The sequence below is a fragment of the Dromaius novaehollandiae genome, unplaced genomic scaffold (genome assembly GCF_036370855.1).
Source record: "Dromaius novaehollandiae isolate bDroNov1 unplaced genomic scaffold, bDroNov1.hap1 HAP1_SCAFFOLD_30, whole genome shotgun sequence".
NCBI lineage: Eukaryota > Metazoa > Chordata > Aves > Casuariiformes > Dromaiidae > Dromaius > Dromaius novaehollandiae.
In genome coordinates this window covers 1,292,406-1,307,817 of record NW_026991333.1, presented here as the reverse complement: position 1 = coordinate 1,307,817, position 15,412 = coordinate 1,292,406, and the positions used below count along the sequence as shown (strand labels likewise).

The 15,412-nt window shown below is 36.0% G+C and overlaps 1 pseudogene; it reads right to left on the bottom strand.

Annotated features, from left to right (window-relative positions):
• LOC135325814 (gamma-2-syntrophin-like) overlaps window positions 1-15,412 on the bottom strand; it is a 172,637-nt pseudogene that overhangs the window by 122,889 nt on the left and 34,336 nt on the right.

Here is a 15,412-nt window from a genome sequence, read left to right as displayed (position 1 = left end):
ATAAAGGCATCATTGACGTATTCCATCTACAAATAGTGGCTACTGACAAACAAGGGATTCCTACAGCTGCAAGCTTAGGAACATTAACAGACTTCTTTCTGAAGCATTTCTTCTCAACTACAAAGTCACATACCATATTCAAATAAGGAAATCTTTATTCTGGGTGAGAAAACTCAACTGTTATTTCAGGGAAATGCAACTTAGATAAAAATAAGAAATAAAACATCCTCCATTCTTTCAGGAGCTTTGGCAGTAGCCTACCTAATCTGATACCATATAGAATCAGTCCCTTCCTAAACTACTTGACCCATTTATCAAACCTCACTCTGATTTTGATAGCAGGCTGTGGTTGTAGAAATGTCTCTTTGCAGATCTGTCTCCAGGTCCATTGAGATCTCTTTCCCTTCTGGAGCTTCTTTCAGCCATATGGCCTACAGTTGTTCCAAAATGTTTTGTTTAGTGATTCTCATTGAATTCCCATGCACAGTGCAAAGAGTAGCTTTACAAATTTCTCTATCATTCCTCACCACTGAGAATAGCTGAGTTACACTGACAGTTCTTCAGTGTTCCTTGGTACTGAAAAACAACCCTTAAGGGATGTAACTTACAGTTTTGTGAGGAATAGCTTTCAGAAGGTTTAGAGTTTTGTATGTGCAATAACAATACAAGCAGCAGGAGGGCAGTTCACCAATATAAAACAGATCTGACTCAGTGCTTTACTGAGATTCTGTCTGTTATTATTTTAGAGATTCAGCCTGACTATATTAATCAGCACTAAGAAATGGACTGCAAGATCATGTAGCTGCACTTTATCTTGACCTAGAGAGATCACCTCCAGGTAATAAAAACTAGTTTAGTTTCTTTGCCCATATAATTTCTGCCTTGCTGATAAGACTGTCAAAACCCATGTCATTTATGATTGCTACAGATGCTATTCTGAGATACACTTGTCAGTGAATCAACTGATACTGCCAATAAACACACAACAGGTGGTAAGAACTTTTACCTATACTGCCTTTTACTGCATGTCAGAAAAGCAGTGCACATGGGCAGAATATGAACTGGCTTTATTTTGGGTGAGAAAACTGAACCATTATTTCAAGAAAATGCAACATACATAAAAACAAGAAATAAAACATCCTCCATTCTCTTAGGAGCCAGTAGTCTACCTAATCTCATAGTGTGTAAAATCATTCCCTGCATACAGTCAATCTGATAAATGAACTAAACCAATTTAAAACTAAACAATGTTAAATGCAGGAGAAAACATTGTCATGGTTTGTGCTTCAAAGCCACATGAAATAATCAGAACAATAAATGAAAAAAATAAACATAGTATTGACCCCCATTTTTCTTTAAATCAGCGAGAATGGTGTGTGTCCATTCCCTTTAAAAAACAAAATTTTTCATAATTATAGGATTAAGGTAGTAATCCCTGTCTAATGCCTTGCATCTAATGCCAGCACAGGGAACAGATGCAATGAGAACATATTACTGCTAGGAGCCATTCAGACACTCTCAGACAAGAGCTGGTGATGTGTCAGTAGCATCCAAAATCCATAGGTTCTCTCTGCTCTGTGCACTGCCTACTCCCATCTCAGCCATCTCCTCTCCTCTGTGCATGCCAACACATTAGTCTGAGGATGTAAATACAAGTGATTCTTAAACTATGGTGGAGTATGAATTGGAGGAGAAAGTATAAGAAATACTGTCAGAATCAATACTTTAGCCCAACCAGATTACATGTGTTGGTAAAAACATTCTGGAAATTCAGCTAGCAACTTCTGGCTTATCTCTTGCCTAGATTCCAATAGGTAATATGAAGTAGCAATTGATAAGTATTTTCTAATCTGGGGTACGGCTGCAAGCATCTAAGCACTGAAAACGCTATGGAAGGTATTATATACAAGAATAACATGTTTCAGAAGAAGAAAGTAATTCCCTATTTTAATTTTTTTCGGCAAAACAGAACAGCCCTACTGACCCCCCAACACAAACCTTTTCAATGAAGAGATAAGAGAGTTTGAGATGCTACCGTTTAATTAGGAGAAGAGAGAAGCTCTTAACATCTTAATTCTATAAAGCAATATAGAAAACATTTTAATAATTTTTATTTTAAGCAAACTGAATGCTCTGTGAAATTACTGGCCTTAGAAATATCAGATAATCTTCCCAATCTTTAGATCCTTTTTTACTGTACTATACCTCCTTAGAACTCACTTGAAGACCTTAGCCCCCTTCTTGAATATTATAATGACCATGAATATGCCAGAAAGAGTCAGTACACGGTACTAGCACTAGTTATCTTAATTCCATTCTTTAACTTCAGGATTCCTCTAAACTTAGCAAAAACTTACATGCTGTTAACACTTCTCAAAAATCGACATGAGTGAGCCTCAGAAAAAAAAAGGAGATACCTATCTATCACATTCATACTTTTACTTCATGAATAACAGTTTGGCTTCTCTTAAGGAACTTCACCAGATTCAAAAGCTATGCACAAGCTACAAGTGCATTCCATAGCATGCTGTACAATCCTGGACAATCTTTTCTAGAGAAGGGGACTTTTCATAGTGGTGCAGCTCCCCTGTAATCCGCACATACTGGTTTTCACATGAAAACCGTGATACAGCAGTGTGTGCCTTATTCTCATCCCAGCCTGCAGCTGACATCTTTGTAGGTCAACTTTTTAACTTCGTATATCTTTGTATTTTTTTTTTTTATTCCTCTCCTTTTTGCTTCAACATTTACATTTAGTCTTATTAGGTACAAAGATTTATATTAGGGTTATTTATTATCTCTATCCCTCTAACATCTGGCAGTATGAGCTTGGAGTTAGCATGTGTACAATATGTGCACTCAGACTTGAAGGTAGGAAGTGCATCTTGGTCCTACAGATACAATCTAAAAGAATCTTCAGAAAAGAAGAAAAATCTGCAACCAATGTTTAACTACATTTCTTACATTTTAAGACACTATTCATCAGATTTGGGGGAAGCTTCTTTCTTTCAAAGAAAGTTTCTTTCTTTTAAACTTCCCCCAAATCTGATGAATACTGTCTTAAAATGACATACAGGATAAGCTGAAATTTGAATGGGGTTATCACCACTGCTTTCTCTGTTCCTCCCATTATTGCCCCAGCATTTAGACACAGTCTAAATATAATGATAAATCTTATTTTTATGTACTAGTGATATTTCTGTAACACTTGAGAACTCCTAACACAAAACAGGTACACTGTGCTAAGCAATACAGCCCACAGCAACAATAACTACATAACTATATATATATACGCATGAATGTAGGTGTATATACATGTAGTGAGAACACCTGCTGAAGATCTGGTGAGGAATCAGTGACTGGCAGCGTACATAGTAGCAGGCCCACTGCGTGAAACTATGCACTGACCAAATTCCCATCAAGGTCAGGCATGCATATTCCATTTTGTCAACAACATCTAGCTGCTTTCCAGACAGTAGCTACTCAGGTTAGCACAGCTGAGATGAGGAAACAGTTCTAGTAGATATAAGGGGTCCTTAGGAACAACAAGTTGACTCCCACCTGGGCGTCTGACCTGTGTGTCCTACCCGTGCCTCCAGCAGCCTCCCATTGGCAACCCCTCCTCGTGCTTCCTGGGGCTCCCCATGCAGTCTGTAGAGTAAGTCCTTTGTTAAACTTATCCTGCTTAACCCCTTATGAACCTTGAGTGTCTCTCTCCGCTGGTATCTGACCCTCTCTTGTCCACCTTGTGGTCACAATACACATATAAATTATATATAATATTATACATATATATATACACGTGTGCACATGTGCACATACACATACATATATATATGTGTGTGTATATATATACACGCACACATATAACCTGCAAAACTTGAGTCCTTTTTAATCGTACTGAAGGCAAAGGGTATCAAAGACTTTAAATACCTGAGCAGGAACATGACACTCACCTCACATAATCTAATTTTTCAATGTTGCTCTTACAATCAATTAAAATAGATTCTTTACTACAGTAATTCAATCCTTGTTCCTGCAATGCTAAAAAGCTGAGAATTTTTGTACTGTTTAAAAGTATTATCAGAGTACCTAAACCCTTTAGGACCACCTACAATACCAGTGGATCAGGGACTATAACGAAGTCATACTCCATAAAGATCATACCTCTGTGCATAAATAAATAAAGTTACAAATACACACACACGTACATATACATACATACATATATAAATACATATATATATATAAAAAAGACTATTCAATGTATTTGCCTTCCCTGAGAGACTGTAATTGTGCATACCCACAGGACTGTTGAGTACCTGTGGTAGCATGCCTAAGAAGGTGATGTATGTTTTTTATATGTTTAACATTAATTCTTAAATAGTGAAGCTCTTTTAATTTTTTATTTGCATTCTATTCAATTTTTATGGCAAGTAGCCCAGTGTACAGTTCACAGAAAGAAAAAATTCATCGTATGTTCATTGGTGAAACTGATAAAGTTCATATTCTGGGAAGAGCAGTTGGGCTCCACTGAAGAGAATGGACATAACCTACCAAGATTTGGCATTTTTGCCTTATTTTCTGCTTTAAATTTTTTTTTTTTCTAAGGAATGTAAAAACTATAGTAAATGATAAAGGAGACTGGACTCTGGAACAGTACGTTTGTGCCACAAGTGCATGTATCCTAATGTGAAGAACAGTCACAAAAAGGTACCTATAAAGAAACTATAAATAATGTGAACAGCCAAAATAAAACTCTTAATGTTCACATGCCTGACAGACCTGGCTAAAGCACTGTGTCTTTACAGTGAAAAAATAAACTGCTATGGTACAAAGCTAGAGAAAAAACAGTATGGACACAATATTCTCCATGTTATCAAAAAATCAAAGTAGAAAGACTTACCACTTCTTCATGGGTAGCACTTTCTACATTAATACCATTAACCTAAAAGCAGATATGATAGAGAGAAAACGATTTGCAATGTGTAAGCTGGCTAAAGAAATAAACATAAAGCCAAGTATGAAACAAACGTGTCTGCAGAGCAAGCAAATGTTTACTGACCTGTATTATTGCATCTCCTATGAATAACATTCCTGTTTGGTCAGCTGTGGGATTACAAAGAGAGTACATTTGAATTGAAAAAGGTAGTGAAAAATAACGCTATATTGCCTTTCAGCACTTGGTTTAGTGTACTGTTTATAACAGTCATCTGAAACTGCTTTGCTTGTGAAAAATACCAGTGGCACAGCAATCAGTTACCATCCTGTAAAGCTAATAGATTCCTTCCAATTTTAAGCAAATTAAGAGTTACTTTCCATGCACAAAGAACTTATTTAATATGGAGCACAAGTGTAATTTCTCACTAATGCAGGATTTCATTAAATTATGTGGAAAGCGTATTTCACACTTTTCATTAGTCTTCTACAAAAGGAAAATAGGAATTTTGAAAACTGCTTAGCAGCTCCTTTCCCCCCAAACAAATTTACAGGGACTGCTATAATTAAAGAGGTTGTGCCTAGAATATAATACCACTCTTTAATATGAAGTTTGAGTTAGCTTTGTTCCTGAGAGTAACATAATACATTATTTCAGTGTGTGATTTGCATGTGTCCTGCCTTGCAGAATTAATGGGAACACTGTAATGAAACTGTAAGGAAAAATAATTCTGTATAGGTACAAACAATGACATTTCCGGAGGTGTACTCACTGATTTTTAAATTTCGTAATTTTTAGTGGAATTTGAGGACATTTACCTCTTGGAATTTAGTACTTAATTAAAAGCAAGGCTCTGATCCTACCAAGATTGATGTGGTTAACTTAAGTATATGAACAGTCACATATACGATTGTGTAGGACAGGATAGTGAATAGGATTGAAATTCTAGCTGAGGTATGAGAGGATAAAGTCAAAGGGTGCAGGAGGCATGCCGTGCCCACTGTATGAGCTTGAGCAGTGAACAGAGAAATACTGTATGTGTTTGTATGAGCAATAATGAAGCACAACAGAAATGGGTCAGCAGCTCAAGCAGCTGTTGTTGACACTCCTTATACCTATGCTATATGGGTTTCAGAAGTTTTGTTTCAGACTAGTTAGTCTGGTCTCCCAGACTGAATGGTCCCACAGCCCAGGTGAGGCAAAGCTGCCTAAGGAAAGCTATTGCACAAACCTTCACTTTCTGGGATGTTGGCCCCTAAGCAGCCCATCCAGAGACGCACCAGCATCCTGTTGTTTGTGCCACACAGTGACATACTCCTGATGCCAGCAGTAGCTATAATGGGCCACATCGGCAGAAGTAGGCCTTACTTACAAGTGATACAATGGTACCTGCTATTTGAACCTCCTTACAGTGAAGCAGAACTTCAACTTCAGTTGAACAAAGGTGTAATACCAACAGAGTAAGATTTCAACCTTCTCCAGGAGGGCACCCTTAATGAAGCAGTCCTGGCCCTCCTGGATATTATTTGGTCTGTGTGGGGGTGATGGCAGGACCCACGCTCCAAATCACTGCAGCAAAGCAGCTGTAATCACACATACTTCAATGGCTGCCACTCAACTAACCTACAGGCCTCCAATATGATGAGGATGTCATGCAGCAGGCAGTGTTGTTTCCTTGAGGGCCTCTCTTCTTGGCTTGTCTGGGAGACCAAAGCAGCTGATGTCACCATTGGAAAGATTTTAACTGGAAATGGTGACACTTGACAAAAGAAGCACAATAAAAGAGAGGTGGGGGCACAAGGAGTTTGAAAAAAAGTTCTGAAAACAACAGAACGGCCAGCAAGAAGGGAAAGCCTACTGAGCCAGGAGAGGTTTGGGTGGAAGATGAGTTGCTGGTGGAAGAGTGAATCATGAAGAGCCAGAGGCTGGTAGTTGTAACCGTCCTCCTAGTTGTTGACCTAGCCATGACCCACTACCTAATTCTGGTGCAGCACAGCCGTATAATCTTGACTCAGACTTCTGTGAAAACTGCTACATTTTGAGAAAGAGCTATAATAAAATATGCAGATAAGCATCATGCAGATAAGAAAGTCAAAATTACAGACACAGGTAAGATTGTTCTGACGGGGCTAGTTTGCAGCTGAAGATGGAAGAGGAAAAACACTGACATGAAAAGGTAGAAAATCTCAAGAGAGGAAAGCAGGGAACTGGAAGATGGTAATTCAGCAACACTGAAGATCAAATCTCCTCCAGGGAACAATGGAGGCTGAACCTTCCCCACCTGGCTGATGACTTCCAGGCCAGCAAAGACTCACTAGGTGTCCCCCAGGGGTAATGAGTACTGCAATACCAATGTATCGTGTGTATAAGCCAATATATATTACAGCTTAAGAGCACAAAGCATTTATATTCTTGCAGAGTCTCTGCACAGTTGTGTGTGCCCAGACAAAGTAACTGAGAGAAGGTGGGTTACAGGATTGATACCAAATGTTCTGTGATCTGAAACAAAACATTGAAAATAAGGACAATCAGGAGATTTGCTCCAAAAATGCAATATTGCTCCAAACCAAAACAATAATGTAGAAACCTCCATGGTTGCTGTAATGGCACTAGCTGTCATCATGGCCAGTGATGGTAGTCTGGCAAACCATCTTTGAAAGTCTCTTATTTTGATTTCAGCCAATGGTCTATAATTTAAAATCAAAGATGGCTTCTAACAAAAGTATTTTGCCCAAATCAAATTGCAAAGACGTGCGAAAAGATGCAGAACTCATATTATAGGTTACAAGTGTATTACAAATTGATGTTATCTGAAAGACTAAACAGATACTACCCCTTTAAAACAAATAATTTTGCGACCTAGGTGAATGCCAGCTCTAAGGGAATTACTCAGTTTCTCGCAAAAATGTATAAATCTACAAAAAAAAATTGACAAGAAGCTGTGGTTCAGGGAATTAACCTAGTTGCTACTAAAATAAGAGAGAAAAAGAGAGAAAAAGACAGTTCTGTTTCTCTAGGACATATTTCAAATATTGAAGACAAGTGGATATATCATTTAAAACTTCACTGGTGTTTTCACTGGAATTATATGCTCTCTACACAACAAAAACATTTCTAACTTCAAGTAAAATGTTCCAATTTATGTGGAGTCAAGTTTCACTTGAAATAATATGTAATTTTGGTACCAATACCAATAATTTCAGTGATCTTGAACTGAACATGGCCAAAAAAAAAAAAAAAAAAAAACACTTTCAAAAGAAAATAAGCACAAAGTAGTTACAAGCAGAAATGTACCAGGCTTTAAAAGAACATTAAATGTATGCTGCAGCAATTAGTGTTAAAACACTTTTAGTCTTCATCTTAATTATCCTTTTTATAAAAAAAAAGCTTTAAAAGTACACTGATAAAATTCACAAATGATACTGCAGTAGGAAGAAAGCATCTGGGAAGTCCAAAGGGAATGACGTAGATGAAATGATATGAAATTAATCAAATAAAAATTTCTTACTTTTAAGAATGTATCAGACTTGAGACACTTTCCTGAAAGCAAGTTGCCCATCATTGAAGTCACTCAAAAATTCAGAAAGAGTCATGGACTATGTGAAATTATTTTGCACTTGATGAGAAGAAAAAGGAAGTAGAAGTAATTTTGGCTGGAGGAGAGCTGTATTAAATTTTCTAAACTTTGTAAGGTTGTGAAGCTGTAAATTTTACAGAACAGATGCTAGGGAAATCCTGACCTACCACATGTTAATTCATGCACAAATCATAGTTCCTAATACAGATTCGATTCTTCAAATAGTTTATTGTGCATATTTTCCTACTTTTATCAAAATAAATATTTCCATTTAATTTTTCAAAAATTGTTAAATTCCTGAATTACATAGGAAATATACAAAGCAGTAAGTTCTCTGACACTGTATTAGTTTTGCACAAAAACATGATCAGTTTTAAGCATATGATTAGCTTCATTGACTTTACGGACCTCTCAACTCATAGGCTTAACTTTAAATATAGGCATAAGTATTCACTTCATAAGGAAAATGAAAATCATTAATTAAGAAACCAGATGAAATAAAACAAAGACTGGAGAAATTGGTAGCCAGAGTACAAGAGACTCCTTAAAGCTGTACAGATGTGTTTTTCCCTCCTCTCCCATGAACTAGTCAAAGTGTCCATCATGACTGTAAAGAGACACTTGCTGCCATTTGATTTATTACTATACTTTAAGGACAAACAATTTGACATTTCTAATCAATATTTGAAAGTAGAACTCTCTTCCTTCAGACATTGAAAAATACCTTGTTGGAAAAGCTTTTTAAGTGCACATGTTCTTTACAGTACTATGTTAAATTCCATTTCTTTGTTTAAAGCAAAAAAAAGGTCCAAATTTCTATTCTTGAATATGAGGTTCCCTCAGCTTAGTCTTCCTCCTTTTCATATGTGTCCAGTTTATCATATAAAGAAAAGCTTTTAACTCACTCAATAATAAAATGTGTTTCAAAACACCATGTCATTATTCTAAAGCACGAGGTTGCCCACACTGTAGTAAGTAAACTACTGGTAGTACATGGGAAATTTTAGGACTGGTTTCCTCACTTCTCTCAGTGCCTGTGGAGCAGGCAGAAAAAGATGGCTTCATGTTATTGAAGTACTGTGTCTGCCTACACACCCACTTAGGAAATCACTTGTAGACCCTACATGTACACAAGCCTGAAGTCTGACACACTGTAGAAATCAACTCAATGTGAGACATGCACAGGAGAAGTGAGGTGAGACAAGTACTGGATACAGGAGCAGGTCAAGTCAGGATGTAGCACGGAGACCTTTGGAGAGACGATAATAGGTCCTATGTGAATGAAGGAGTGGGATATTCAGCAGTGATACAGAAAATGCCACTACCCTCCTCAACATCCCTGAATGCCTTAGTGGCAGAATGAATCTCCTGCTGACTCACAGCAGATTAGTGATTAGTTACTTTATGTGAGTAGGTTAACGAACTGTTAAAAAGCTAATGCCATCTTGCCAAACAATATTTTAGCTGGTACTCTTATAGCTGCATATGCTCTTGCTTCTACAAAGTTAATTCAAGATAAAACTGTTTTGGCCTGGAAGACCAGAAGTATTTTGAACTTGGACTATGTAAAGAACAGCATGAACTATAACAGTGTGCAGATAACATAATGACACCTACCCACCATCCAAGTATCTGTGCAAGAGCTGATCACTCTTAGATGGAGTCCTCCTTGCAGTTTGGCATAGGTCACAGTCACGTGCATGCAACTGACACCAGGAATTGTCTACAACACCTTTGTCATAGATATGTGCTAGCAATTGTAAACTTCAGATTTTCTTCAATAAAAGAAATACTAATAAAGTGAGTCTTTTTCTGTTCTACTCATTGGGCAGGCAGGGTCTGCACATAATAGAAGGCGGTGTTTTTCTTGTAACACTAGGAAAGTTGGTAAAGTCAGGTCATGGGAGTGGGATCATAGTTGTCTAGAAACTAAATATATGTGCATGGGTCAAAATACAACTACTAATGTTGCTGCTTTTAGCAGTAGTAATCTGGGAAATTTTAGGAAACCATGATTTATACCAAAAAAATTGGCACTTCTTTGTTTGCAAGTGAAAGGTATTATTTTGTTAGTAATTAAACATGTGCAATTATTACGACAGAAGAATCTGTGGGAGCATACCAAAAATGTTAAATCATTTGAAGAAATTAATGCAATTAATTAAGTGTGATTTAGTGTCACTCCGTGGTGATCAGAAAGCCAAGAGCACAGATGTAGGCTTTGTAGTCTAACTATGGATTGCTTGATTTTACTTTCTGTTTCCCTCCTCCTCTCCGCTGGCACATAATTCAAAACAGTTGTATAGCTCTTATTTATTTACTCTCTCAAGATTACTGCAGAGCTAAGAAGCTACACAAACAGAAGGTAAACATACAAAGGCAACTAGAGGGCAAATATAGGAATCTGTAAAAGCATGAGAAAGACTTACTTGACATAATATTGCCAAGAAAAAGGGGAGAATACTGTATCTAAACACAGCAAGTTCTGACTTCACATTACTATAAAATAAATCTGGGTAGTAAGCCTTTTGCCTTATCACAATAGCCCGTAATTGCATCAGATTCCAAAAGCTAAGCAGGATTAGGCTGGCTGAATACTTGGATGAGAATCCCATAAAATAACTGCTGCTGCCAAAGATGATGCTTTTTGAGTCAGTAAGTTTTGCTCAAGCCATGAATTCATTGTTAAACTAATGCCTTACCATGAGAGTAAGAGAAAGTATACTTCCAGAAGAAACTATGCTATTTGATATAAGACTATTGAACACTGGAGTTTATTTGCTCCCAATAGATTATGTGGAATTTGAGATAATTTATCTCTTTTTACACTGATAGAAATATTTGTCTCAATATTCTACCCAAATTCCATGCTAGCTAGTGACCTTAATTTCTGCCTTTATTTCACTGAGAATACCAATATTGTGATTTTCTCCATTTCTTGTAAACTACTGCTAAATAAGTTGATATTTTTTACTGAAAAGGAAACAGCTGTTGCTCTAAGAGAGATATTTACCTCAGAAGAATTACACATATTCCTGGCTTACAAAATACACTGTGGAGTCCTTGAGTACTGCTGTTACTATCAAAGGAACATTTGCAAAGGTGCATACAGGAATATATGTAGTATTCTAATAATGAGCATATTTGTTCAAACACAACTAATTTAACATGGCATTAACATATTAAGGAAGTATTTGTTGTAAATAAAGATATCCTGGATGAAAACAGGATTTAGTATAAACTATAGTTTGTTTTCCAGACGTTGATTCTTCTCAGAATTATTCTTCATACTCTATGCTACCCATATCATTTTCTGGATCTTTTTTGCTGTGAGAAACCTAAGCACTGTTTTTCTAATTCCCGGTTCCTAGAATGCAATGGGAGCTACAGTGAGATGGGAACTATATTCACAAAAAAAAAAAAAAAAAAAAAAAACAGACCTCATGAGGAGCAAAGAGAATCTCACATTGAGAGCAGACAGATTTTCATAGCAGTTTTTGAAGAAGACTTAGACAGCAATTAAGAATAATAATCCTCCCAAATCAAACATGGATATCTCATCCAGAAAAATGTAACTGAGTCAGGTTCCACTGGGGGTGGGGGTGTGAAGAAATGGTGGACACTTCTAACCATATATACTTCAGATTGTTAGTGTCGTATTTACTATGGTCCTGTAACAAAAATGATTTTCTCTGTTCCAGTATTATTACCATTTTTCTTCCCTATTCTGCTTTATTCATTTCTAGCTCTGTTTATCTCTGTGATTTTCCATCTCTTTTTCTACTCATTTTCAGTGTGAGAATCCCTCACAGGCTGTTCTCTCATCCCATTCTCCACTCCATTCCCTGGAATGATCAGCAAGCTTGTAGTCAGTTCTGATACTTAAGACCATCTAAACTATTTTATGAGATCTTTTACAGAAATAGGCAGCTTAAGGGGAGATTTTACAGTTAACTCATGATTTCAAAGCCTGCTTTATTGCTGTGAATTGCTAGAAATTTCTTTTTTCAAATGAAAAGTTGTTTTAATTCTAAAAGAATCAGAAAACGTCACACAGGCAAACGTAACAGGGATGAATCTGTTTTGCAGATGGCTTTGCTTTTGACACTGGCTTTGCTTCTTCACTATTTCCCTTCAGATATTACAAGCAAAAAAGCAGGTTTTCAGAATAAATTGTTTATTAGAACATTCTACCAATAAAAGTGCTTTCCCCTATATGGCTGGCACTGAGTCCAACTTGAAAGGAAAACTACTGCAACAACAAATTCATAATATTTTTCACTGCAGACTATATCAATGGAACAAATGTTGTTTTCTTATAAACAAATACTGTTTTACATTTTATATAAGCCAAAAAATAAACGGAGGCAAATGGGTAAGTGCAATTAGCAACCGCAAAAGCATAGCAACTGGCATCAAGGAAAAGCATAAACAGGAGAAAATTCTTTCCTTAACTTTTAAAAAAATTAAAAACCCAAACCTTTTCCTGCCCTGCTGTGACTTTTAGAAGGCAGATGATATTATAACTGTCCTCTGCGTCTCTTGCCAATTTCAAAAAATACCATTTTGATACTAATTGCCTAATAACTCTGAGAGCCTATATTACTGCCAGAATTTGCCATTTTTTTTCTGATCTGGTGGGGGCAATAAGCTCTATGCATTTCAAAACATAGAAGACATGTGGAAAAGTCCTGGGGATGACTCCTTTTTTTTTTAATTAAATGTGCTTTGTATATCAAAAGATATAACAGGAAAAGCTTTACAGTTCAGTTAAATTTCTGCCCGTCTATCTTTTAGCACTGACTAAAAGAAAAATTAGTGAAGGCTTTTGTATGACTTTCTCATTGCAAGCAGGTTTGTGACATCAGCTGCATTGACAGTTTATCAGATGATCTGTGTGAAGTGTCAACACACACTGTGATAAAATAGACTAACTTTCGACCTACTTTAGGAAATTAGGAGAAAAATGCAAATAACTTGAATTTCCTGCAGAAGTCCAGGTATTTGTATGTCTCGTTATCATAATCTTAAGCCAAACTGCTAAAAATGTGATTCTTTCAGTGATTTCCAAGCAAATAATATTCAGTGTGAAGTCAATTAAGAAAAACTGAGACACATGTAGTTACCTTTTTAGTTAAGGGAAGGGGTTTAACGTAACACAGATTATCTTGTATTTGTTGCCAGCAAAGAGAGCCCGTATGAATGTTATCATGGGTCAGCTGATGAACAGTAAATTCTCATCTCATTGTAATTCATGTGCCTCACCCAATAGTGTTGAGTGGTATAACTTGTGAATGTGTGATTATGTGAATAAATTTGTACTAGAGGAAAACATTTTCAGTTTTATGCACGCTTAGTAAATCAGTTCTTCCTCATCTGACTTTGTCTTTATAGAAAAATATCTATACTAGAAGTTAAGACACATAAAATTGGAACTTTAGTCATGGAAGTACTTAAAACTTCACTTTTTCAAGGAAACACATGGCACCTAAGATGGTGTAATGAGAAACACAGCATCTTTTTTTTTAATATATCTTTAGAAAATTTGAAAATGCTACATTACTACTGTTATTTATTATTTGAGATACATTCCTAACTATAGCCAATAAGTTCATTACTTTTGAAAATAAAAGTAAAAATACTCATCTATTGTATAAGGACAGAAGTAAGTAGCAATAAGTAAGTAGCAAAAGCAACAGTTACAGTTGTGAGCAAGCTATGTTTATTGTTAAACAATAAAAAAAAGTTCTACCAGGCAAGAATAATTAGGACCCCATTAAAAGTCAGTGCAAACTTAGTTAAATTGATAAAAATGCAGCATTTCTAGGATACGGTTAATAGTATCAGAAAGTCTTTACATGTTACTCAATATAAACCTGATAATATTTTAAGAATGAGTACAATATTTTTCAGTTGAAAATAGTTGCACACATTTTAAAATTAATTAATCACTTGGTGAATAAATTGAGGAATGCAGTAAAATGTAAAGGAAGATGAATCTGCTCACATAATTGCAATATTCTAAGGTGTAAGGTTAGCTCTAATACACATATGATTAATATCACAGGTAAAAAGCCTACTGAGCTGAATAGCATAATATAAAGTCAGACAAGTTATGAATATGTAACATTTTATATAGAAATAAATTAAACGCAAATCTGGTATCTTCAATCTTTTCTTCCAAAATAGGTAACTCAGTTTCCATTACATACCATTATAGAATGCAAAAAACGTTGTAACAGCTGTAGATATGAAAATTGGAATACTTACTTGACAAACTGAGGTGATGCCAGAAATAGCAGAAGTATATACATTAAATGAGTTATAAGGAAAGAAGAGATATATTTCCTAAAATAGCCTAAAAAGTCTTTAATTCATAAATCAGTACAAAGAAGATAAGAACAGTGAAAAGATCAAAAATAGAACTCTTCTGAAATTGCCAAAGGATGTTATTAAATTTCTCATATTATTCCATATGACACTATCTCCCAGCAGAAGGATCACTACATTTGCTCTTTCCATCAAATATACTGTATGATTCTTGGTTGTGCTTCTGCCCCAAAATATCTGCATGAATTTTCTTCTGAATTTAATCGGTATCTTTCAGTGCACTGTGAGTCTGTATTACAGACCAGAGGATGCTTTCTGTCCAGCTGCTTGCTTCTTCAGCTTCCACACTAAAGCACCATGGTAAAAGCAAGCTCCAAACCCAAAGTCCAAAACACCATCCATCTTCAGAAAGATTTCAGGTGGTTCTCTCCTGAACAAATGATCTGAGTGAACACGTATGGTCTAGGTCTCTAATTTGCCTGCATGGAATAATTATAATTTTTTTCTTCTACCTGGACTGTTATGGTAATAAATTCAAATAGTATCTTCTATTTAATTAGATTTCT